Below are 26,692 nucleotides of genomic sequence, written 5' to 3'. Positions count from 1 at the left end.
GAAGCAGATGGTCAAGTTGAAACCTATAAAGCTAGATTAGTAGCTAAAGGTTTCAGGCAAAAACAGGATATTGATTATGATGAAACATTTTCACCTGTTTCCATGCTCAAATCTATAGGAATTATGCTTGCAATAGCAGCATACTATGATTATAAGATTTGGCAAATGGATGTGAAGACTGCCTTCCTTAATGGTTATCTTGAGGAAGAGGTTTACATGTCTCAGCCAAAAGGGTTTGTCTCAAAAGAGAGAGAAAATTAGGTATGCAAGCTTAAAAAATTTATTTATAGATTAAAATAGGCCTCGAGGTGTTGGAACATCCGATTTGATGTTACAGTCAAAGAGTTTGGCTTTATCAAAAATATGGATGAACCTTGTGTATACAAGAAGACTAGTGGGAGTGCCATTGTCTTCTTAGTTTTATATGTGGATGACATACTTCTTATTGGGAATGATATCCTAATGTTACAATCGGTCAAGACATGGCTATCAAGTAAGTTTTTCATGAAGGATTTGGGTGAAGCATCCCATATACTAGGTATAAAGATCTATAGGGATAGATCTAAGAGGATGTTAGGCTTGTCCCAATCCAGGTACATAGACTTAGTGCTAAAGAGGTTTAGCATCGATGGAAGTAAAAAAGGTTATTTACCCATGAGTCATGACATACATCTCTCTAAAAGGATGTCTCCTAAAACACCAAAAGAGAGAAATAGAATGAGTTCTATTCCCTATGCTTCGGTAGTAAGGTCGATCATATATGCTATGCTATGTACTAGGCCTGATGTTGCCTATGCCTTAGGCATAGTTAGTAGATTTCAGGCTGATCCAGGAGAAGATCATTGGAAAGTAGTAAAAAATATTCTTATGTACCAAAGAAAGACTAAAGATATTTTTCTAGCATATGGAGGATCTGATTTAAAACTAGAAAGTTATTTTGACTCTAGTTTCCAATCAGACCCTGATGATAGCAAGTCCACTTCAGGGTATGTCTTTACTCTTAATGGCGGAGTTGTTAGTTGGAAAAGTTTCAAGTAGCAGATTGTAGATGACTCAACCACTGAGGCAGAATATATAGCTGCAAGTGAAGCCGCCAAGGAAGCTGTCTGGATGAAGAAGTTCATCACTGAGTTGGGTGTCGTTCTTGAGATTAAGAATCCAATATCACTTTACTGTGATAATACTAGAGAAGTTGCTCAAGCAAAGGAATCAAGGTCTCATCATAAATCCAAGCACATTCTAAGACGCTTCCATCTTGTTCATGAAATAATCGAAAGACAAGATGTTATCATTGAACGAGTAGAAACAAAGAATAACATAGCAGACCCATTCACTAAGGCTCTACCACAGCAGCAGTTCGATCGCCATCTCGATTGTATGGGGATAAAATATAAGGGCGATTGGCTTGAGTGCAAGTGGGAGATTGAAAGGAATATGCCCTACAAGTCAATCGAAATTTGTATTTTGATGGGTTTTTCTTGTAATCTTCCAGACTTATGTATTGACTCTTTAAATAATAAAAGATATTTTTCATCATATGCTGCATCTTACTTTAGTAATAATTATGATGAACTCCATAAATCAGGAAAATGGGTTTAGGGTTATGATGAGATCATATCTATGAGATCTAAAATCCTAAAAATTTTGATTTAGAATATTCCTAGTCATAGGAGCATTGAGTAGGGAATCAATATTCCGGATAGATTATCACTTTCTATGTATGCTTAATGGAGAGGGTGGCAGATCTCATATGCCACTTGTGTGAGACACTAATACAAAGAAGTGGGTGCTCGTTAGAGAATGAGTTCACTGAATTGATCCAACTTAAGAAACATCTTATGGAATTTACTTACCTGTCAAGAGATGTTATCTTGTAGTGGGAGTTGTGCATGTAATCCTTTGACCTGAGACTACTATAGAACCTTGTATACATGAATCCATATTTTTTGGTTCATACTCATTCATGACTTAGTCATATACAGGGTGTTCTAGATATGGTAGAATATGTATGGAGGTTGTGAGTAGGTCAACATGAAATCGATCACTCCTGGTAAGAGAAAATCGCATCCTACTTGTTCTAATCGATTAATGATTCAGGAAGCCTTTGATTAAAGCAAAATAAAAATTAGAAAGAGTTTCTAATATTTTATTTATTGAATCATCATATAAGATTGAGAGAAATATGAGTATGATATTAGATTTGACATCATTCCATATCCAGAGTCATATTCGGGGTGTAGGGAGATCGCAGGATCAAATTGCACGGTAACTTTCCACTGAAGGATATTTTTGATATTTTAATCAAAAATTTTATATCTTCTAGGTAGACATGATACATTGCTAGACGTCAATATTGTCTTATGGGTTTGATCGAATTAAAGAGTTTAATTCAATCACCAATTAGAAAGAGTTCTAATTGTTGAAATCGGGTTAGCTCGATTGGATCTAGATCGGTTAGATTAAATTTTAATCAAATCAAATCAACTTGAACTCAGACCTATTGCTGGTTAGATGTGGAACCCAATGGGTCACACACAAAAGATATTGATCAGGGGTCTAATTGGATTAGATCATGTTTGCAAAATTGACATGCTAGCACATGTTACAAAAAACTAGCTCCTTATTTCAAATCGGGTTTAAAATTGATTCCAGTTGGGCTAATTAAAGCCAAATTAATTCAAATCAATTTTAGGTTTGAGTTGGTTCATCCCTTGGCTACATGTATCAATGTTTTGGAGCTAGAAAACCAAGTCTCCATGAGTCAAGAATTTTTCTTGTGTGTGGGTACAGTTTTTGTGTGAAGAAATAGTTTTCGCATCCCATGAGATGGGATGCCTCATCCTCAAGCTTATCCTATGTTCCATAATGAAATAAATTTTTTTATAATTCATAACTTTATTTTGATCATGAAAAATTTTTTTTAAGTTAAAATTCCTTATGGTTTAATCATGGAAATTCATTGAAGTTGGAAATCCTGTCAGCCTGATCCATGCGCCTGACCAAGAGTCCAACTTGTGAAGGACTCTAACCCATTTGTCATGCCACTTCTTAATCTGAATTTTTTTTCCATGACATTCTCATGTTAGTGCCTTGATTTTTGGTCAGTGGATGGCCAAAATTACATTGATGGATGATGGAAAAATATTATTCTATGGGAAGCTACGCGATGCATCAGAGAATCATCAAGAAAAATGTTCCAAAGAGTCCTTCTGCATGAAGCATCTCTTGGATTTTTTTCTGATGATTGCCATGTGTCAAAAACTTTTAGATGGGTATAAAAATTCATCAGGATTTTCAATTCCTGATGGATGTGAGATGGCGCATGGAAGGGGCACGAAAAATTCCCGAAGGCAACCCATCGCTAAGTATTTAAAGGGGGGTGCGCCGGGGGATTGGATTCATTCAGATTTCCAATTCCTCCTTTTTCTCTAACATCCTCTCCCTATTGTCTAATTAATCTCTTCCTTCTTTTGTTAGGACAAATCCAAAAATAGAAAGGATAAGTCCGATTTTAGGACAAGAGTCTAGGAAGAGAATTAGGGAAGACAAGGAGAAAAGAAAGGTAGGGATAGGAAGGCTAGGAGAAGAGAAAGAGGGTCTTGAGGTTCTGGTATTCAAGAAAATTCTTAAAGTGAGAATTTTGGAGGAGAAATCATCTCAAAGAGTTGGTGTCCTGATCATAACCCTATGTGGATCACCGTTGGAGGGCGAACACTTGGGCGTCTGATGGAGGTTCTGCCGAAATTTGGATTAAGCGTTGCAGGTATTCTTCTATTACTTAAATTTAATCTTAAATTTATGTTATATATGATTGTTAATCATCAAGGAGATTCTGATTTAAGGGTTTAATATTTAGAATTTTTTTATTAAAATTTTGAAATCCATTATGTTTCTACTGTGCATGTCCACCCTGAAACCCTATAAAAGTGGCCATATCTGCATAAAGAAAAATCATAACCTAATTAGTAATTGATTCATTAAACCTAAAGATTTGGACTTTAATCAAAAAAATTTTTTCACTATTTTATTTGAATTGGTAGCCTCTATTTTCAATTCGAGGAATTACCCTAATTCCTTAGTGGGTACTAGAATCCACTTAGACTACACACAAGCCCAACTTTGGTTGGCCAACCCATGTACATCTAAGGGTAGGTTCATAACCAATTGTTTCTCTAAATAATTACTAGTAATTTTAATTTTACCCTAGAAACCTAATCAGTAGGCTTTGGCCTCCACTGTAAGGATCCGGTTAGGTCCAACCATTAACATGACCATACTTGGTGCATCTAACCAACGAATGATTAAGCCCAACTTTGGTTGACTCACCTAACCACCATTAGAGAGACACTTTCAAGTCATCATATGATGAGTGATAATTCCATTAGCCAACAAGCACCAGGCCTTTGGGTCTGCAATGATTATTGACTTAATGGACTCATTATCAAACACCTTAATGGGAGGCTATGACTTAGTTATCTCCATAACTTTGTCATTTCAAGGACCTAATAATTTTAGAGGATTTAATTGATTTGGAGGAGAAGGTCAGAAGAACCAGCTTATCATGATCCTCCTACTGGCTTCACCAAGTCAGCTTAAGGGAGATCATTAAAATGGACTGGTCTAGGAGCACCTAAATCAGTCACACTGATTTACCTAGCTGATATTGGTTAGCTCGAATAGTCAAGTGATCCGATCAAAACATAATTTCACCAAAAGGTCAGGTAAGTTCGATCGGTGGGAGAGTCGACCAAAGCTTGCCTTAGACACCATCAGAAATGGCCAAGTAAGCGGGCTCCCAATTAAAAACCATCAGTCTGGTTTACCTTAGACACCAACTAATTTAATTAGTTTCGATTAGATTAACCTAACAGTTTGTGCTAGACCGTTTAGTCAAGAATCAAGTCCATTTGGTTCTCGTTAAAGATATGGACTTGACCAACTACAACTATTATAATTGATCTACAGAATCTTTGACCTAATCTAAGACAACAATTGATTAGATTTAGTTAATTCTCTAATTAAGTCCATCTTTAATCTAACCATAGGTCTAACCCAATTAATGGACCTAATTCCCACTAACCAATTAACTTAATGTGTTATGGTTTGTGTCTTAGGTTCTTCAATTCACAATCCTAGAACCTAATCAAACAACTTCTTAATTCTTAATTATGTTTTGGGCTGAGGGTTTGGTTCGGCTTTTCGAAAATAATTTTTATATTTGTAAAATAATTTTATAATATGGTTCTACCAACTATATTATATGTTTGATTCATAATCAAGATGCAAATGAAATAAACATGAAACTACTTTAAATCTAATCTAAACAGATTCATGTAATTGAAATAATTTCAACTTTAAACAATTTCTTTGCCTAAAAATTATTAACAAAAAGATTTTATTTTAGATTTAAATATTTTTTAAATCTAATAAATCATAAATTTAATCTAGATCATATCTAATAAATTTATGATTAAAGATAGATCTACACAAATAGGACAACCTTTGCACTGTAAGGGGTAAACCTTACAGCAGGACAACCTTACAGTTCGTGATTGATCTAAAATTTTAATTTTAAATTTAATAATTAGATTATAAATTAGATCTAATCTAAGAGATAATCTAAGTATGTATAAATAATCATGTAATAAATAACCTAGACTCTGATACCAATTGAAGGAACCAGATCTAGGGTTTTAGGGTTAGATCTTGAAACTTTTTCAAGATCAGGCAGCGAAAGACTAAAATAAATCAAAATTTATTTTTTAAAATCAAAAAATTTTAGATCTAAGATTCTATTACATGATTATTATATTATATTAAATAAAAAATTAAAATATATAGAGCATGAACTACATGTTGATCATATCAACATGTTTCTATACTACATCTAATGTATGTATTAAACAATAGATCAGATCTATTACCTTGCAAGTTAAACATTCTAACCTTACTGATCCGGATTTGAGGATGATGTTGCAAACCGCACACGTATTTGGTCTCTAGGAGTCATCCACACGAGCCCACAAATCTCGATCAGAAGTTTTGCTTCAGGAAATCAGCACAGTATGCTAGTACTGCGCTGATCCTTCTTTGATGGTTGATCAGGTGCCTCCTTCTTCTTGATTTGGATTCTTTCAAAGATGAAAAGTAGGAGGAAGAGTTTTAGATCTAAGACACTCTCAGAAAACTCATGATGGAGGAAGGGAAGAGATGAAACTAACAACCCTAGAAGAAGACCCTCTTCTTCTTCTCTTTTTTCTCTCCTAGACACCCTGTCTTGTGTCTATTATATCTCCATGAACCAAAGGTCTTTCTATCTGATTTTTGGATGCCCCAAAGGCATCTCAATTATATATGTTCACCAAAACTTTCATGAAGAAACTCATTTTATAGAGAAAGATATGATAGAGTCCTTCTCTAGGTCAAATAGCTAGTCAAGGCTTATCCAAACATGGCAAGATAAGGGGTGCCCAACTCTTAGGTGCCTCCTCCTTATTTTCATGCATGGACCACCAACAAAGGGTTCACAATGTGTGCCTTAAATGCCATAAAAATCCTAGAAAAAATCTGAGTAAATTTGGTGCAAAAGGGAAAGAGTTTTGGATTTCTAAAACTCTATCTCATAGAATTTGAAATCCAAACTTATTTTTACTTTGATTTGATCCACAACCACTTTCCATGTATGAAAGAAGAGAGGAAACCTTTTGGATGTGGGAAAGACCTGGGAGAGGGCTTTTGACATACAAAATAAGAGGGGATTGGCGTGGAATAAGAGAGAAGGCATGGGGGGGCTTATATGGTGCAAGGTGGAATCCTAGTCTTACTAGGATTCTATCTTATGACTTATTTTAATTTGGTTTCTCAAATCAAATCAAACCAAAATTAGATCAATCTAATTAAAATAAATTTTAACCCAATTAAGAATCTAATTTAATCAAATTAAATTAGATTTAAATCTGATTTATTTTTTTATTCAAATTAGAAATTAGATTGACCCAAGTCCTAATTGAACTAGGACTAGTTTTTTCCTTACACTTGGTTTATCCAATAAACCAATTGAACTTGATCCAATCAAGCCCAAACTAAATCTAATTAAATCATATTCAATTAGACTTAATCTCAACCCGTTGGCTTATTCAAATTAAGCCAATTAGCAATCGAATTGCTAATTGATCCTCCTGCAACACTTGCACTAGGTTAAATGTCAATCGTATTGATCATTTAACCCTAGAATGATTCTTAATCATTGATCAACCATCTGATCAGATCATGAACTCTAATGTGCGTGACCTCATAGGTCCGAACCTAAGTTGATAGCACAAGAATAAATTCTTGTACCAATCGAAGTGACCATCTAGCAATGGTACCTGTTGGTGTAGAATTCCACTGATGCCGGAAAAGCTGGAGTCGAGGGGATCACGGCCGCCATCGGGACCTGCAAGGAAAGTCTAAACCAGAGTTAGGGGTGCTCCAGCAAAACCCTCCGACTCTCAAGTCAGTACTCTGCTTCAACAGAAATGGAGCACTCGAATGAGATTTTAGCAGAGTTTAGAGATAGTGCTTAGAGCTTAGAGGAAAACGTATCTGGGGGATCTCTTTTATAGATGAGAGAGTGTAACCGATTGACAGCGATGTCTGTAACTGCCTGGTAGTGGGCCGTTCAAGGCCACGTAGAGTTTGTTATAGAGAGTGGAGTGGTGTCCGTTGTCGCGACTTGCCGGAGAGTTCAGGCCGGATGGCTGAAGCTCAGTTGGGACGTCTGGTGGAGCGAAATAGCTATCTGTCTCAGTAATCTAAGAGAAGCTCGGATGTTTTTGAGGTTACTGACGGGTTAACTATTGTTAGGTGCCTTAGGCGTTGATGCTGCAGACGGAAGTCATCTACTATAGAAGCCCAGACGAAAACTTTCTATTGGAAAAATCCAACTGGAATCCGATTGCTCGAGAAGTCCGTCTGGAATTTGTCTGATGTAGAAGCTTGTCTGAAGACTATCCGCTGGAGAGGTCTGGTTGCATGAGGAATCCGACAGAAGGTCGATCGATAGTAAACTTTGAAAGGTGCTATAGAAGGTTGATCGATAGAAGAGTCCGAAAGGCGTTGTGAAAGTTTGTCCACTGGAGGAGTCTGGAGGACACTGTGGAAGGTCGATCGCTGAAGGAGTCTGGAGGAAATTTGTCCGTTGGAGGAGTCTGGTTGGCACTGTTGAAGTCCGGTTGGTGCTGTTGAAGGTTGATGGCTGGAGAGGTATGGAAGACATCGGAGACAGTCGGTCACTGTAGAAATTCGACTGCTGGAGTCCGTCCGTTGTAGAAGTTCATTTGGAGTCTATCTGCTATAGAAGTTCGGACGGAGTTCGGTTCTTACAGAAGTCTGGAAGGAGGCCGCTTACTGTAAAAGCTCGAATGGAGATCGATTGTCGTGAAAGTCTAGATGGAGGCTGCTTATTATAGAAGCTCGGCTGAAGTCTGCTTGCAATAGAAGTTCGGATAGAATTCGCTTACTGTAGAAGCTCGGATGAAATTTGAAAGGCGGTCGACCACTATAGAAACTTGGATGGAGTCTGGTTACTGTAGAAGTCCTAGTACTGGAGAAGTCCAGACATTGACGAAGTTCGAAAGAAGCTCGGAGTAAAGTCGATCGTGACAGGAGGAAGTCTGGAAGAGATTCAGAGAGTAGTTGATCACTTGTAGAAAATCGATTGATAGAGAAGCCCAGAGAGCATTTAGAGCAATCCGATAGACGACTGAAGGAGCTCATTATAGGAGAAGTTCGAAGGGTACGACAGGAGTTCGTCCGTTGGAGGAATCTAGAGGACACTGTGGAAGGTCGACTGCTGGAGGAGTCTGGATGGTACTGTGGAAGCTTGGACGGCCAGAGGAGTTTAGAAAGATGCCGCATAAGGTCGAAAGCCGGAAGAGTCCTGGGAGAGTTGGCCTCTTAAGAACTTTGACTGGGGTTATTTTATATCTAACACTAATCTCTCTACTTTTGAGTTCGAGTTTCGAACGAAGGAAGTACAGAGAAATTTTTACAGTCGAAGTTGCCCCCCTTGATTTTTGTACTCGATTGTTTCAAGATATTTTGGCGTTTGGCACGTCGGTGCTGGAGTCTTTTCAAATCGAGGCGATCCGAAAAGATTTTTTTAAAATTTTTATTGGAGCGTTGCCTCAGGTACGGCACAATAATGATTCTATCAGTTATCAGTCGTCTGCCACAACGTGTGAGACACGCGGCGATTGTAGGTCGGCCAAAGGAGATCTACAATCATTATTACGTCGGACCCTGAGGTCTATTTAAATCCGTCCCCCTCCTTCAGTGGTTTCACCTTGCCTGAGATTTTTCTTCGATCCCCTCTTCTTCCTTGAGAGCTTCATCCTCCTCCGGTGTCCCTTTCGGTCTTAGGCGCCCTTCAGGTCGACCTCCATCGCTTTCGCTGCCCTCTTGCACCTCTCGAACTAGCCTAGGTTAGTTTCGAAACCCTTCTTTTTCTTGTTGTTCTTCCATTTTTCCTCCTCTGCATTCCATCCATTCAGTTTCTCCGTGAGTGCCTTGTTTCTTATTTTTCTCAATTTTTTTGAGATTTTCATTTGATTCAAAATATCCTCCAACACTTCCTCCTCTAGCGGTTCTAGAAGTTCGTCAGCTCCAGCCCCTCAAAATTTTAGTACTATATATGAACCCGCACTTAGGATCGAACCTCGTCCAGTCTTTGTACCAGACACCATTCCCAGCTCTTTGACCTCGGATGAACTCTCGCTGATTAGGATTCAGTACGGGGTTCCTCCGGAGTATGAGCTTGAGCTTCCCAGGCCAACTGATCGGGCTAGCGCCCCTCCCCCTGGCCGCTTTTGTTTATACCAGGAAGCCTTCCGCGCCGGACTTCAACTTTTACTCCCACCTTTTGTTGTTGCTCTTTTTCGCTTTTTAAACATTTCTCTAGTTTCTGTAGTGCCAAAGTCCTTTAGGTTTCTGATAGGATTTCTTTCCCTCTGTCATTTAGCTGAAGTCCGGCCAACTCTTTCCTTGTTTAGAAACTTTTATACCTTTAAGCGTCACCCTTCGGCAAAGGACTGGTGGTACCTCAGGGTCTGGTGCAATAATGATTGCAGATCTCCTTTGGCCAACCTACAACCGCCGCGTGTCCCACTCATCGTGCAGACGGTTGACAACTGATAGAATCATTATTGCGTCGTATCTGAGGCAACGCTCCAGCGAGAATTCCAAAAAAATCTTTTTGGGTCATCTTGATTTAAAAAGACTCCAGCACCGGTGCGCCAAACACCAAAATATTTGGAAATAATCGAGTATGAAAATCAAAGGGGGCAACTTCGATTGTGAAAATTTTTCTGTACTTTCTTCATTCGAAATCCGAACTCAAAAGTAGGGGGACTAGTGTTGGGTGTAAAACAACCCCAGCCGAAGTTCGTAAGAGGCCAACCCTCCCAGGATACTTCCAACTTCCGACCTTGTGCGGCATCTTTCTGAACTCCCCTGGCCATCCGAGCTTCCACAGTACCATTCGGACTCCAACAGTCGACCTTCCACAATGTCCTCCAGATTCCTCCAACGGACAAACTCTTGTCGTACCCTTCGGACTTCTCCAATAATGAGCTCCTTTAGTCGTCTATCAGACTGCTCCGAAAGCTCTCTGGGCTTTACTATCAGTCGATTTTCTACAAGTGATCGACTACTCTTCGAATCTCTTCCAGACTTCCTCCTATCATGATCGACTTTACTCCGAGCTTCTTTTGAACTTTGTCCATGTCCGGACTTCTCCAGCAGCAGAACTTCTACAGTAACCAGACTCCATCCAAGTTTCTATAGTGGTCGACCACCTTTCGAATTTCATCCGAGCTTCTACAGTAAGAGAATTCCATCCAAACTTCTCTTGCAAGCGGACTTCAGTCGAGTTTCTACAATAAGCGATCTCTATCCAGGCTTCCACGACAATCGGTCTCCATTCGAGCTTCTATAGTAAGCGGCCTCCTTCCAGACTTCTACAAGAATCGGACTCCGTCCGAACTTCTACAGCGGATGGATTCCAGACGAACTTCTACAACGGACGGCCTCCAATAGTCAGATTTCTACAGTGACCAACTGTCTCTGGTGTCTTCCGTACCTCTCCAACCATCAACCTTCAACAGCGCCAATCGGACTTCAATAGTGCCAACCAGACCCCTCCAACGGATAAATTCCCTCCATACCCCTCCAGCGGTTGACCTTCCACAGTGTCCTCTAGACTCCTCCAATGGACGAACTTCCATAATACCTTCCAGACTCTTCTATCGGTCAACCTTCTATAGCACCTTCCGAATTCCATTATCGATCGACCTTCTGCCAGATTTCTCATGCAATCGGACCTCTCCAGCGGACAGTCTTCAGACAAGCTTCTACATTAGACAAATTCTAGACGAACTTCTCTAGCAATCAGACTCTAGTCGGATTTCTCGAACAGAAAGTTTTCATCCAAGCTTCTACAGCAAATGACTTCCATCTGCAGCATCAATGCCTAAGGCACCCAACAATAGTTAACCCATCAGCAATCTCGAAAACATCCGAGCTTCTCTTAGATTGCTGAGATAGAGAGCTATTCCACTCCACCAGACATCCCAACCGAGCTTCAGCCATCCGGCCCGAACTCTCCGACAAGTCGCGATAACGGACACCACTCCACTCTCTGTAACAAACTCTATGTGGCCCCATCACTTTCTGGCAAGTCATGACAATGGACACCACTCCACTCTCTATAACAAACTCCATGTGGCCCCACCACTCTCCGGCAAGTCAGGACAACAGACACCACTACTCTCCGTAACAAACTCCATGTGGCCTCAAATGGCCCACTACCAGGTAGTTACTAACGTCGCTGTCAATCGGTTACACTCTCCTGTCTATAAAAGAGACCCCCCAGATATTTTTTCCTCTAAGCTCTAAGCACTATCTCTAAACTTTGCTAAAATTCCATTCGAGTGCTCCATTTCTTTTGAAGCAGAGTACTGACTTGAGCGTCGGAGGGTCTTGCCGGAGCACCCCCAACTTCGATTTAGACTTTCTTTGCAGATCCCGACAGCGGTCGTGATCCCCTCGACTCTAGCTTCTCTAGCATTGACAGAATTCTGCACCAACAGAATTGGTAAATGACAACTCAGAGGAAGAATAGATAAGGTAATAAGAAAATTCCTTTTCATTTCATTAGTAAAAAGAGCATTACAAAAGCCTTTGAAGGCCAAAGAAAAACAACAGGAAAAGAAAAGAATACATGGAACAAAAGGTAAAAGAAGCTCTAAGGAAGCTCGGCTTCTTCTGACTTCGAACTCTCAGTTCCAGCCGTTATCAGAGATTGCTTTAAGTTCTAAACTTCTTCTTCCAGTTCCTTCTTTTTAGCAGCATCTCCCGATACATTTGGTGAAATCATCGCCTTTCGCCCTTCGATTCTCGAAGCCTCTTCCTCAGAACTTTGGACTCTGCCTCTGCATCTTTGACCGCCTATTGCTCATAGGCCAGCTGAATTTTCAGCCACTACAGTTCGGCCTTCTCCTTCCCAAGGGCTACGGACAATTCTTCCATGGTCCCCCTCAAGGATCGGAGCCTTGAACCGAAACGGCTTGGGCTCTTTCGGACAATTGCTTTTGAAGGCGAGCAACCTCGTCGGTCGTCATCTTGGGCCTCCTTTTGTAGTTGTCTATTTGCTTGCACCAGCCGACTCGGTAAGTGTTGTAATTTATCTCGACAACTTGTAGCTGCTTCTAGAGGTCAAAAAATTTCTTCGACCAGTCCCAGCCGTAGTCAGCCTGAGTTGGAAGCCAAGACGAGCTTCCTTCCAATTGATCGATCTTCTCCCGTGCGGCCACCAACTCGACCTCAAGGGAGCTAATCTTGGAGGTCTGAGTCCAAGATCAATTGCTGGTGCATTTCTGGAGTTCCTCAAGCTCCTTCTCAAAGTTGGCCTTCTTCCAATTGTAGTCCATGAAGTCCTTTTTATGGAGGTTCCGAAGGCGAGTAACCTCCACAGTGGCTTCCGAATGGCTCTTCCTCAGCCTGTGAAGTTCGTCGTCCATCTTCTTTGATTTCTTCGTTAGGTGATGAACTTTTTTTCTTAGATCATAGATCATAGACTTCAAAAAAATCCCTTGCAGTAGGGGAAGAGCTTCGACAGGGCACTATTGTCGGGAAACAAGAGCGACACAATGCAAATCATTGCAAGAAAAAAAAGAGAAAAAAGGAAGTAGAAGGAGAAAAAGGAGCTCCCTGTAAAGAAAAATCCGATCTCATTGATTGAATAATTCTAAAGTACAAGAGAAAGAGAAAAAAAAATTATAACAAAAGAAAAGTACAAAATTAGAGGTCTCGAACCTCTGGAGCAAAAGTGGAGGAGCTCGGCACCCTCGAAAGGTCGGTCACGGCAGCTGCGGCAATTGAAGAGGTCCCGGCTGGAGGGAGACGACAGCAGCTTCGGAAGGTCCGGCTTCATCGTCGGATGCTTCATTCAGGAAGCTGAGATCGAGTTCGAGAAACTTCCCGACCATCTTCTCCTGGTAAAGCTTGAAGCCTTTGATAAAGGTGGCCTGGCCGAACTTGATATTCAGATCCCTCATCTCGGAGGAGGTCTTGAACTCCTCCACTGCTTGGGCCATTACCTCCTAGACTAGGGTTGGGATCTGCTTCTTCAGCTTGGAGACCTCGGCCTCTGTCTTCCTTCTTTCCTCCTCCAAAGCAACTTTCAGATCCATCGAAGTTTGTTCCTCCTTCTGAAGTGCCTTTTGGAGACTCGTGACTTTGGTGACCTTCTCCTTAAGATGGACAGCCATAGCCTGGCGACCTTCCTCCGTTTGGGCTGCTTCCTTCTTTGCATTTTCCATCGCCACGATGTTGGCGATGAGCTGGTGTCCAATCTGCAAGAGCGGCCAGAAAGTCAATATGAAAGCTAAGAAATGAACTAAGTGAAGAAGCGAAAGGAAGAAAAAAGTAAATCGACCTACCTCAAAAAATATCCCCAGAGAGTCCCAAACCCGCTATTCAAGATCGGCATGGACGATCCTGTGGACGATCTCGGGCAAAACGCACCCGTCGATCAATCTTTTTATTAAATCCATGTTGTTGAAGGGATTCTCCCCCGGATCATCTTTGGAGCCTTTGGACCCTTCGATGGCAGCCCTACTGCTGCTAATCTTGTGGGCCACCGTCTTCTTCCTTCTCTTCCTTTCGGCTCCCGGTGCCTCCTCGGGATGAGACTCTGGAGCGAGAACCTCGGTCGGAGGGCTTCTTGAAGAAGCTCGGGGGACTGCAGGCTCGATGTTGGAGGGGGCATCAACGACAATGGCCACCTGGGCAAGCACGGCCGAGTTTGTCTCCTCTACCTTCGCCTTCTTCGCCGACCCAGAAGTTGCGGTGCCTTTCTTCTTATGGGCCTTGAGACCCTTGGCTAGTATCTGAGCTGCGTCTGCATCCATATCTGCAATGAAAAAAGATCGGCACAGCTTAGAAACAGAACAAGAGAAAGAGAAAGCTGCGAATGACTTGAGAAAGAAAAAATATTGGCAGGGTTGAGAGGGTTTAGGCCGACATTGAATAAAAGTTGCTCCTTTAGAAGGTCGGGGAGGGGAAGAGCTGGATAAGTTCTAAGTTTATTGGAGGCTTCAAGATCATCCTTTCCCAGGCTAGAAGCCCGACGGACGAAGTCCCTTAGGGAGCCCCAGGGGGGCAACCCCAGCATCAGGGTCGGGCATCGGACGTAGAAGTACCTCTCCTTCCAGTTGTGGATAGAAGAGGGGGCACCTTTCAGTAACCCCTTTCTACCGAACTGAGGGGAGAAGTATCACCATGTTGGGAATAGTGTCCCAAAGCCATGTTGGGAAATGTGTCCCAAAAAGCCAATCGTCAAGCTGTTGACGGTTGAGCAACCAAGTATTGTAATTGATTTGTTAATAAATAAAATATATTTGGCATCTTCATCATAAGCTTTCATCTTCTAATGAACTCCGTTGTTATGATGAAGTTCTTAGGACTATTTAAGTTCGATAAAGAGAGGATTTATCGATTAGTCCTTAAAACTATTCACGACCAAATGATAAGCTGTTAATAAGGACGACAGCTTCTATCGAGCATAGGTCGCTGTAGGCCATATGGGTTGGTTGTCCTCTTAACCAAGGAGTGTGGAGACACTGGTATGGCATACAGGTGAGATGTAAAGGTACATCATCATTGAACGTGACCAACTCCAGAGTATTCTGCTGTCGAGAATGTCTCTGATGGGATATAGGTATAAGTGTCCCTTAGACTTGAGATCACCTCAGTGACTTGCAAGCAACTCACTGTGCTTTGGTACTGGACTAACTGAATTTCTAATTCAGGGATTGAAGGCTTCTGGACACAGTCAAGTACTTGTGAAGTCAGAGTGTGATCAAGATGGGATTGACCACTCCAAGAGTTGGAGAAGAATGAGTCGCTGTATTTCAATTTAGCAAAACCTTGGCCAGGGTAATCCATCAGATGGATTTGATATTTTGAAATACAATGTGGACAACCTGATCAGAGTTGACAGTTGAACTCTGGGGTGTCCTATGATCATTTTGGTCAAGGGGATGAATTATATGAAAACTATATCCGCATGGGTTCTAAGGATGTTGTTCTACACATTCGACCTATCCGATCGTCGGGTACCATTGCTAGATGGTCACTTCGATTGGTATAGGAATATGTTCCTATGCTACCGGCTTAGGTTCGGACCTATGAGGTCACATACATTAGAGTTCATGATCCGATCAGATGGTTGATCAATGATTAAGAATCGTTCTAGGGTTAAATGATCAATACGATTGACATTTAACCCAGTGCAAGTGTTGCAGGAGGATCTATTAGCAATTCGATTGCTGATTGGCTTAATTTGATTAAGCCAATGGGCTGAGATTAAGTCTAATTAAATATAATTTAATTAGATTTGGTTTGGGCTTGATTGGATCAAGTCCAATTGGTTTATTGGATAAGCCAAATGCAAGGAAAAACTAGTCCTAGTTCAACTAGGACTTGGGTCAATCTAATTTCTAATTTGATTAGAAAATTAAATCAGATTTAAATCTAATTTAATCTGATTAAATTAAGTTCTTAATTGGGTTAAGACCTATTTTAATTGGGTTGATCTAATTTTGATTTGATTTGGTTTGGGAAACCAAATTAAAACAAGTCATAAGACAGAATCCTAGTAAGACTAGGATTCCACCTTGCGCCACATAATCCTTCTCCACGCCCTCTCTCTTATTCAACGCCAATCTCCACTTATTTTGTGCGACAAAAGCCCTCTCCCAGATCTCTCCCACGTTCACAAAAGGTCTCCTCTCTTCTTTCTTACATGGAAGGTGGTTTGGATCAAATCTAAAAGGAATAAGTTTTGATTTCGAATTCTATGAGATAGAGTTTTAGAAATCCAAAACTCTTTCAATTTTGCATCGAATTTATCCAAATTTTTTTTGGAATTTTTATGGCTTTTAGGGTATACATTGTGTATCCTTTTCTGGTGATCCATGCACAAAAATATGAAGGAGGTGCTCAAGAGTTGGGCGTCCCTTAACTTGCCATGTTTGGATAAGCCTTGACTAGGTGTTTGACCTAGACAAGGACTCTATCATATCTCTATATATAAGATGATTTTCTTCATGAAATTTTAGGAGAAGTCATATATTTTAGAGTCCTTTGTGCCATCCAAAAATTAGATAGAAATACCTTTGGGTCATGGAGATATAAAAGATGCAAGTTTGGGTGTCTAGAGAGAAAAATGTGAAGAAGAAGAGGGTCTTCTTCTAGGGTTTTTGTTTTCATATCTTTCCTCCCTCCATCTTGAGTTTCCTGAGAGCATCTCAGATCTGAAACTCCTCCTTCTACTTTCCATCTTTGAAAGAGTCCAAATCAAGAAGAAGGAGGCACCTGATCAACCATCAAAGAAGGATCAGCGCAGTACTAGCATACTGTGCTGATTTCCTGAAGCAGGACTTCTGATCGAGATTCGTGGGCTCGTGTGGACGACTCCTAGAGGCCGAACGCATGTGCGGCTTGCAACATCATCCTCAAACCCAGATCAATAAGGTTAGAACATCTAACTTGTAAGGTAATAGATCTGATCTATTGTTTAATACATACATTAGATGTAGTATAGAAACATGTTGATATGATCAACATGTAGTTCATGCTATATTTTAATTTCTGAGTTAGGTTTTGATTAGATCACTTGGTGATTAGGGCTCACCCATGTGATTAGGTAAATCAGTGTGACTGATTTAGGTGCTCCTAATGCTGGCTTTAATTAAATCCTTTTTAATCTGACTGGTGAAGTCAGTGGGAGGATTGAAATTGACTGGTTAATTTCTTTTCTTTTATCCTTTAATAAAAATTCTTAAAAATTATTAGGTCCCTAAAATATTAAGTTATAGTGATAACTAAGTCATAGCCTCCCATTAAGTGAGTGATAATGAGTCCACTAGTTTAATAATCATTGGAGGCCCAAAGGTCTGGTGCTTATTGACTAATGGAATTATCATTCATAATATGATAATTTGGTTGAGTCTTTCTAATGGTGGTTAGATTGGCTGGCCAAAGTCGGGCCTGATCATTTATTGGTCCGATTCACCAAATCTAATCATGTTAATGGTTGGATCTAACCAGATCTTTTCAGTGGAGGCCAAAGCCTACTGATTAGGTTCTGGGACAAAATTAATTACTAGAAGTTGTTTAGAGAAATAACTGGTTATGAACCTACCCATAGATGCACATGGGTTGACCAACAAAAGTTGGGCTCGTGTGTAGTCTGTGTGGATTTTAGTACCCACTAAGGAATTAAAGTAATTTCTCAAATTGAAGGTTGAGGCTATCAGTTCGCAAAAATACTGAGAGAAACTTTAGACTAAAGTCCAAGTCTTTAGTATTAATAATTTATGTACTAATAAAGCTTTGATTTTCCTTTATGCTGCTATGGCCACTATCCTGTCGCTCCGATCATTATTAGATAATGACAAGCTCATTGGACCTAATTTTGATAGCTGGTATCGAAAATTAAAATTCATCCTTGAGCATGAACAGATCCTTTATGTAGTAACGGATCCGACACCTGAGGAGCCAGCCCCGAATGCTAGAGGGACGGTCCGAGACACTTACCAGAAGTGGCTCAACGACCGCACCACCGTTTGGTGCATAATGCTAGCGGTAATGAATGATGAGTTCAGCTGTAGGTTAGAGAATGCCCAGCCACAGGAGATGCTTCAAATGTTGAATGACTCCTTTGGCATGCCTGACAACGTTGAAAGGCACAAAACTAGTTGTGCCATTTTCAACACTCGGATGAGGGATGGGGCCTCAGTCATTGATCATGTACTGTACATGATCGAAATGATTGAGCACCTAAGTAAACTAGGCTTTCCCTTACACGAGCATCTCGGTAAGGATGCAATCCTTAATTCTTTGCCCAAGTCCTTCCTCCCCTTCCTTACTCATTTTCGGATGACAAAGCCTGCAGTGAACTACCACGGCTTGTTGGGGTTGCTGCAAAACTTTGAGAAGGATCACCAGCTCCATAAGGAGTTGGTGAATGTTGTGGGAGGGTATTCTTCTGGTCGTCAACCTTTTAAGAAAGAGAAGAAGAACAAGAAGAAGAAGAATAAGAAGTTGCAGCCGCATGCTGGGACGTCAGCACAGGGTCGGACCAAGAAGCACAAGTCCGACTAGAGCCAGGCGGAGTGCTTCTTTTGCAAGATGCAGGGGCACTGAAAGAGAAACTGTCCTCTATACATTGCCTCTCTGGATCCGAACAGGCCGAAGAAGAAGCAAGATAATTATATGATAACACCTTACAACTTTTTTATTTGTGATACTACTGCCTGGGTATTGGATACCGAAAGCTCTTATCATATCTGTAATTCAATGCAGGGTCTGCAGGTCAGTAGGAGATTTGATGAAGGCGAGAGGTTCCTGAACGTTGGAGATGGAAGCAAAGTTTCAGTTCTAGCTTTAGGAATCATGAACCTTGTAATCAACTCTCATAATGTAATTCTGAGTGAATGTCACTATTGTCCAAGTTTTTTATTAAATATTATTTCTGTAGGCCTTTTGACCATGTATAGTTATAAATTTTTAATTAAAAAAATATTTACAATATCATTTTGAATGGTGTTACAATATTTGTTGGACAACTAAATAATAGAATTTATTTACTATCACAGTCTGTTAATGTGGTTCATACCTTCGGTAAATGCCCTAGAATGGATAATATGTCAGAAATCTATCTTTGGCACTGTAGGCTAGGTCATATCAATAAGAACAGGATAAACAGGTTGGCTCAAGAAAGAATTCTTGAAGTTGGTGATTGTGAATCACTTCCAACCTATGAGTCCTGTCTTCTTGGGAAGATGACCAAATCACCTTTTACTGGAAAAGGTGAGGGAGCCAGTGAACTCTTGAGTCTGATACATTCTGATGTATGTGGACCCATGAGCTCAAGTGCAAGAGGTGGATATTTCTACTTCATAACCTTCACAGACGACCTATCGAGGTATGGGTATGTCTACTTAATGAAGCATAAGTCGGAGTCGTTTGAAATGTTCAAACTATTCCAAAATGAGGTAGAAAAATAAACTAAAAAGTATATTAAAATTCTTTGATCTGATCGAGGAGGTGAATACCTTTCCAATGAGTTTCTGACATGTCTTGAGGAGAATGAGATTCTCTCTTAGTGGACTCCTCTTGGAACACCAGAGCATAATGGTGTGTCTGAAAGGAGGAATCGGACCTTGTTGGACATGGTTCGATCCATGATGGGGTTTGCTGGTCTACCGATCTCCCTCTAGGGATATGCATTCGAATCGGCTTGTTACCTTCTAAATAGGGTTCTGAGTAAGTCTGTAACCAAAATGTCATATGAGATATGGATAGGATGTAAGCCAGTACTCTCGCACCTTAGAGTTTGGGGGTGTCCGGCTTATATTAAACGAATAATTACGGACAAGCTTGGACCTAGGTCTGACAAGTGTTATTTCATAGGGTACCCAAAAGAGACCAAAGGGTATTATTTCTACCTAGCTGATGAGCAAAAGGTGTTTGTTATCCTTAAGGCAATCTTTTTGGAAAAGGAGTTCCTTGGTGAAGGGACTGTTGCCTCTAAGGTCGAACTTGAGAAAGTTCGACAGGTGGAAAAACTGACACAAATTGCTGAACCTGAATCGGATTTAGTTAGATCAGATCCAGAGCCCATTGTTCCTGCACCCTTAAGGCGGTCAGGTAGAGTACCACGTTAACCGGACAGATACTATGGTTTTTTGGTCCGGGATGGCAATCCTGTCGAACTTGATAAAAATGATGAGGATCCGATCACCTACATGGATGCAATGCAGACACCTGACTCTGAGAAATGGCTAGAGGCCATGAAATCTGAAATGGAGTCCATGAAGGTCAACGATGTGTAGACATTGGTTGACCCACCCGAAGGAGTAAAACCCATAGGGTGTAAGTGGGTCTTCTAGAGGAAGAGGGGTGCAGATGGAAAGGTGGAGACCTATAAAGCCCATCAGGTTGCCAAGGGATATCGTCAACATTATGGTATAGACTATGATGAGATATTTTTTTCTGTGACAATGCTCAAATCCATTCGGATTATGCTTGCGATAGCTGCCCATCTGGACTATGAAATCTGGCAGATGGATGTGAAGACAGCTTTCTTAAATGGAGAGATGGACGAAGAGGTGTATATGATACAACCTGAAGGGTTCACATCCACAGATGAGTCTAAGGTGTGCAAGCTACAGAGGTCCATTTATGGACTTAAGTAGGCATACCGGAGTTGGAACATACGTTTTGATAGGACGATCAAGACGTATGGCTTCGTTAAGAATGGAGAAGAGCCCTGCATTTATAAGTGGGCTAATGGTCCAGTAGTGGTATTTTTTGTATTGTATGTGGATGACATTTTCTTAATCGAAAATGATGTCCCTGCATTACAGGGAATAAAGATTTGGCTATCGTCACAGTTCTCTATGAAGGATATGGGAGAAGCTTCCTACATCTTAGGGATGAGAATCTATAGGGATAGATCTAAAAGGTTGCTTGGCTTATCCCAGTCTACGTACATTGACACTATGCTGAAGAGGTTCAGCATGGAGAATTTCAAGAAAGGCTATCTACCGATAGGCCATGGAATTTCTCTCTCGAAGAAGGATTGTCCGACAATACCTCAAGAGAGAAAGCGAATGGGTAGAATTCCATATGCTTCAGTAGTGGGATCTATCATGTATGCCATGACATGTACACGACCAGATATGGCATACTCACTAGGGGTAGTGTGTAGATACCAATCTGATCCAGAGGAGAATCACTGGAAGGTTGTTAAAACCATCCTGAAGTATTTAAGAAATACTAAGGACCAGTGGCTTGTTTATGGTGAATCAAACTTGAGACTTATAGGGTTTACAGACTCTAATTTTTAGTCTGATCATGATGATAGCAAGTGTGTCAGGATTTGTTTTCACCCTTAATGGTGGGGCTATCCGCTGGAAGAGTTCCAAGCAGCACACAGTGGCTGATTCAATTTGCGAGGCAGAGTATGTCGCTGCATCAGATGCTGTCAAAGAAGCGGTGTGGCTGAAAAAATTCATCACCGAGCTTGGAGTAGCACCCTCCCTTGTTGGTCCAGTTCTGCTCTACTGTGACAGCTCTAGAGCCATTGCTCAGGCGAAGGAACCGAAGGCACACCAGCAGACGAAGCATATTCTGTGCTGCTACCATCTCATCTGAAAAATCATGGATCAAGGTGACGTCGACCTTCAGAAGATCGATGGAAAGGAGAACCTGACCGACCCATTCACTAAAACCATTGCGGTGAAGGAGTTCGATGACTTCAAGTCGAAGATGGGTATTAGATACTGCATCGATTGGCTTTAGGCCAAGTGGAAGATTGTTGGGAATAGTATCCCAAAGCCAATCGTCAGCCTGTTGACAGTTATTCTCTTTCTTGTATTAGTATATGAATTATAAATAAATAAAAATTATTTTGATATTTTTTATCACAAATTATTTCATCCTCTAATGAACTCCTGTGTTGTGGTGAAGTCCTTAAGACTATTTAGACTCGACAAAGGAGGATTTGTCGTTTAGTCCTTAAACTTGTTCGCGACCAAATGATACATTGTTACCAAGGACAACAATGTTTATCAAGTATAGGTCATTGTGTGTCATATGGGTTGGTTGTCCTCTTAACCAAGGAGTGTGGAGACATTGGTATGGCATACAGGTGAGATGTAAGGGTACATCTGCACTGAACGTGACTGACTTTGGAGCTTTTTTTGCTGTCAAGATTTGCTCCGATGGGATATGGGTATAACTGTCCCTCCGACCTGAGACCGCCACGGTGACTTGCAAGCAACTCACTGTACTTAGGCACTAGACTACCTGAATTTCTAATTCAGTGACGGAAGGCTGCTGGGTGTAGTCAAGTACTTGACTTGTCGGAGTGTGTGTCAAGATGGGATTGACCTCTCCAGTTCAGGAGCTGTGTACAGTCATGTTTCAATTTAGCAAAACCTTGGCCAGGGTAGTCCTAGTGAGGAGTCACAGGACTGTTTGAGTTGAGCATGATTCGGATGATCTAATCAGGGTTGACAGTTTAACCCTGAGTCATCCTAAACACAGGGGTCAAAAGGATGAATTATACAATAACCATATTCACGTAGGTTCTGAGTGTTGCGATTGCGATTATTCGATCTATCTGGACATCGGGTACCATTGCTAGATGGTCACTTTGATTAGTACAGGAATTGGTTCCTGTGCTACCGACTTAGGTTCGTACCTGCAGGGTCACACACATTAGAGGTTCCTATCTGATCTGATGGCTGGTGAAGAGTCCTAATGCTCATAGACTTTGATTCCTACGTGTCTGAAACTCTGTGATCGAGAATCAAGATTTTTTAATCATGAGTTCCACACATTTTGGGTACCGAGTCCCACTGGTTTGGGACTTTTTGATCAGGGTTTCATATCGATGGACTCTGATGCCTGATTGCCCATCGGATTTGGACTCAGTATTTATGAGAGATTTAATTAGTGATTTGATCGCTAATTAACTCAATTTGATTGAGTAATTATTTTTGGATCAAGTCTAATTGAATTGGATTCAGTTGGGTTTGACCAACACTCCCAGCACTCTTCCAGCTTCCGACCTTGTGCGGCATCTTTCTGAACTCTCCTGGCCGTTCGAGCTTCTATAGTACATCCGGACTCCTCCAGCAGTCGACCTTCCATAGTGTCCTCCAGATTCCTCCAACGGATGAACTCCTATCATACCCTCCGAACTTCTCCAATAATGAGCTCCTTCAGTTGTCTATCGGACTGCTCCAAATGCTCTTTGGGCTTCACTATCAGTCGATTTTTTATAAGTGATCGACTAATCTCCGAATCTTTTCCAGACTTCCTCTTGTCACGATCGACTTTACTCCGAGCTTCTTCCAGACTTCGTCAATGTCCGGGCTTCTCCTGCAGCAGGACTTTTACAGTAACCAGACTCCATCCAAGTTTCTACAGTGATTGACCGCCTTCCGAATTTCATCCGAGCTTCTACAGTAAGCGAATTTCGTCCGAACTTCTATTACAAGTGGACTTCAGTCGAGCTTCTACAATAAGCGGTCTCTATTCGGGCTTCCACAGCAATCGGTCTCCATTCAAGCTTCTACAGTAAGCGGCCTCCTTCCAGACTTCTGCAAGAACCAGACTCCGTCCGAACTTCTACAGCAGATGGATTCCAGACGAACTTCTACAACGGACGGGCTCCAGCAGTCGGATTTCTATAGTGACCAACTATCTCTGGTGTCTTCCATACCTCTCTAGCCATCAACCTTCAACAGCACCAACCGGACTTCAACAGTGCCAACCAGACTCCTCCAATGGACAAATTCCCTCCGAACCCCTCCAGCGGATGAACTTCCACAATGCCTTCCAGACTCCTCCAGCGGATGAACTTCCACAATGCCTTCCAGACTCTTCTATCAGTCAACCTTCTATAGCACCTTCTGAATTCTGCTATCGGTCGACCTTCTGTCAGATTCCTTATGCAACCAGACCTCTCCAACAAACAGTCTTCAGACAAGCTTCTACATCAGACAAATTTCAGATGGACTTTTCTAGCAATCGGACTCCAACTGGATTTCTCCAACAGAAAGTTTCCGTCCGAGCTTCTACAGCAGATGACTTCCATCTACAGCATCAACGCCTAAGGCATCCAACAACAGTTAACCCATCAGCAACCTCGAAAACATCTGAGCTTCTCTTAGATTGCTGAGACAGAGAGCTATTTCGCTCCACCAAACATCCCAATCGAGCTTCAGCTATCCGGCCCGAACTCTCTGGCAAATCACGACAACGGACACCACTCCACTCTCTATAACAAACTCCACGTGGCTCCGAACAGCCCACTACTAAGCAGTTACGAATGTCGCTATCAATCGGTTATGCTCTCCCATCTATAAAAAAGATCCCCCAGATACGTTCTCCTCTAAGCTCTAAGCACTATCTCTAAACTTTGCTAAAATCTCGTTCGAGTGCTCCATTTCTGTTGAAGCAAAGTACTAACTTGAGCATCGGAGGGTCTTGCCAGAGCACCCCCAACTCTGGTTTAGACTTTTCTTACAGGTCCCGATGGCGGCCGTGATCCCCTCGACTCCAGCTTCTCCAGCATCGGTAGAATTTTGCACCAACAGAATTGGTGCTAGAGGAAGGGCCATTCAGAAGCCACTATGGAGGTTACTCACCTTCGGAATCTCGAGGAAGTTGATCTTGGAGGCCTGAATCCAAGATCGGTCACTGGCATGTTTCTGGAGTTCCTCAAGCTCCTTCTTGAAGTTGGCCTTCTTCTGGTTGTAGTCCATGATTTCTGATTAAGGATGAACGCGCAGCACCCCTACACACCATAAGAACACCCCATTGAATGGAAGGAGAGGATCTTAAACCCTACTTTGTTCTTATGATCAGACGGCCATGAGGAATACCTTAATCAGAAATATTAATTTAACTACAAAACTAGTTAGATCTAAGTTACATATCACATATATAATTTCAGATCTAGCTTATACATGCTTTGCATACATCTCATGTATTAAAATTTGATCTAATTAGCATGCTTTCAGATCTAATACATCACATATAATATCTAAAAAATAATATTTAAATTGAACTATTCAATATGAAATCTATTCTAGACAGTTACTAGAATAATTCTACAACTAGTCTAGGTATGCAACAGATCAATCTTATGTATTAATTAAAATTTTATTTTTTATTTTTTGATCTGAATATAATATTTATAATATTAAAAAAATAGAGAATAAATTAGATCTAATTTATATTTTAATCATATTAAAACATAAAACTATAAGACTATTCATAGATCAAACTACTCCTAGTCTAGTCATGCATCTCATACATGTTAGATCTACTTAGATTTAATTTTAAATTTTTTTAATTTTAGATCCTGACACATCTGATATGATATCTAAAATCTATTAATATCATATAAATAAAAATAAAAATAAGATCTAAATTAGATCTGAAATAGAGCCATCAACCTGGCTCTGATACCAATTGAAGGAAAAACTAGCTTTTTTCTTATAGGATCTTCCAGATCTAATGAGATCTGGGGTGGAATATTTTAGAAAAAATTATCCTACAATATTTTAGATCTAAGATTTATTAGATCTAATTATTATTATCTGATATTAAATCTAAAATTAAATCTAAAAATATGAGGAATAGAGAAATACCTCTAGGGTAACTAGATTATACTATAGATGATCGCAGCAATGCCTGAAGTTCTAAAATAGCCACACAGTCACCTAGACTCTACTGATATCCACTCAAGCAAGATCTAGATCATCTTTTCCTCATAAATCTTTGCTCCAAAAATCAGATCTGGATCTGATCTGGAAGATCTTCTGAAGCTGGAGCAGCAGCTTCTCGACAAATCTCTACAGCCTTCTAATCAGGAAGCCACGACGCTTTGGACAAGTACCAGATAGATGCCCAACCTCTTGGATGTGAAGAGGGGAGGGAAAGGAACAGAGGGGGAGTAGATAAGTGGAGAGGATTCAGGCTTTTGTTGGTTATTATGCAGAGTCTCTAAACCCTAGGCGCAGATAGGGTTTAAATAGACCCTACTGCGCCATGCAATGCCACATCATTCGACCAATCAAAAAATTCCAATTAATTCTGAAAAAAATTTGATTCATGGAGTGATATCATCTGATCATATCAGATAAAAATCCACACAATCCTTCCTACTATTGGCACCAACACTGGATAAGCACAGTGAGATTTGCACCCCACAGTCCAAGTTGATCAAGGGATCAGAGTCCTCATCCCATGGGACCTATCCTTATCCACTTGGGGTGCACACCCAATCTAAATATGGCACCCACTTTGAGGGCTAATTTAGCAGGTGGACACTCTACAAAAACTCTCCAATGATCTCTTGCCAAGTGGCCTTCAGTCCAAGGTCCATGGGTCAATGTTTGACCAATGTCCTAAAATAAAAATGGTAGATGATAGAAATTAGTAGGTGTTGTCTTAAATTTATCTCATAAATTAAAATAAGTTTTTTTTGAGTTGGACTAGCTCCAGTCAGATTGAGAGAAATCTTCTCAAGGTTCTCTGGGTGAGTCAAATCATATTTGGCTCA

The sequence above is a fragment of the Elaeis guineensis genome, chromosome 9 (genome assembly GCF_000442705.2).
Source record: "Elaeis guineensis isolate ETL-2024a chromosome 9, EG11, whole genome shotgun sequence".
Lineage (NCBI taxonomy): Eukaryota > Viridiplantae > Streptophyta > Magnoliopsida > Arecales > Arecaceae > Elaeis > Elaeis guineensis.
Note: the sequence above shows the minus strand (reverse complement) of the source record.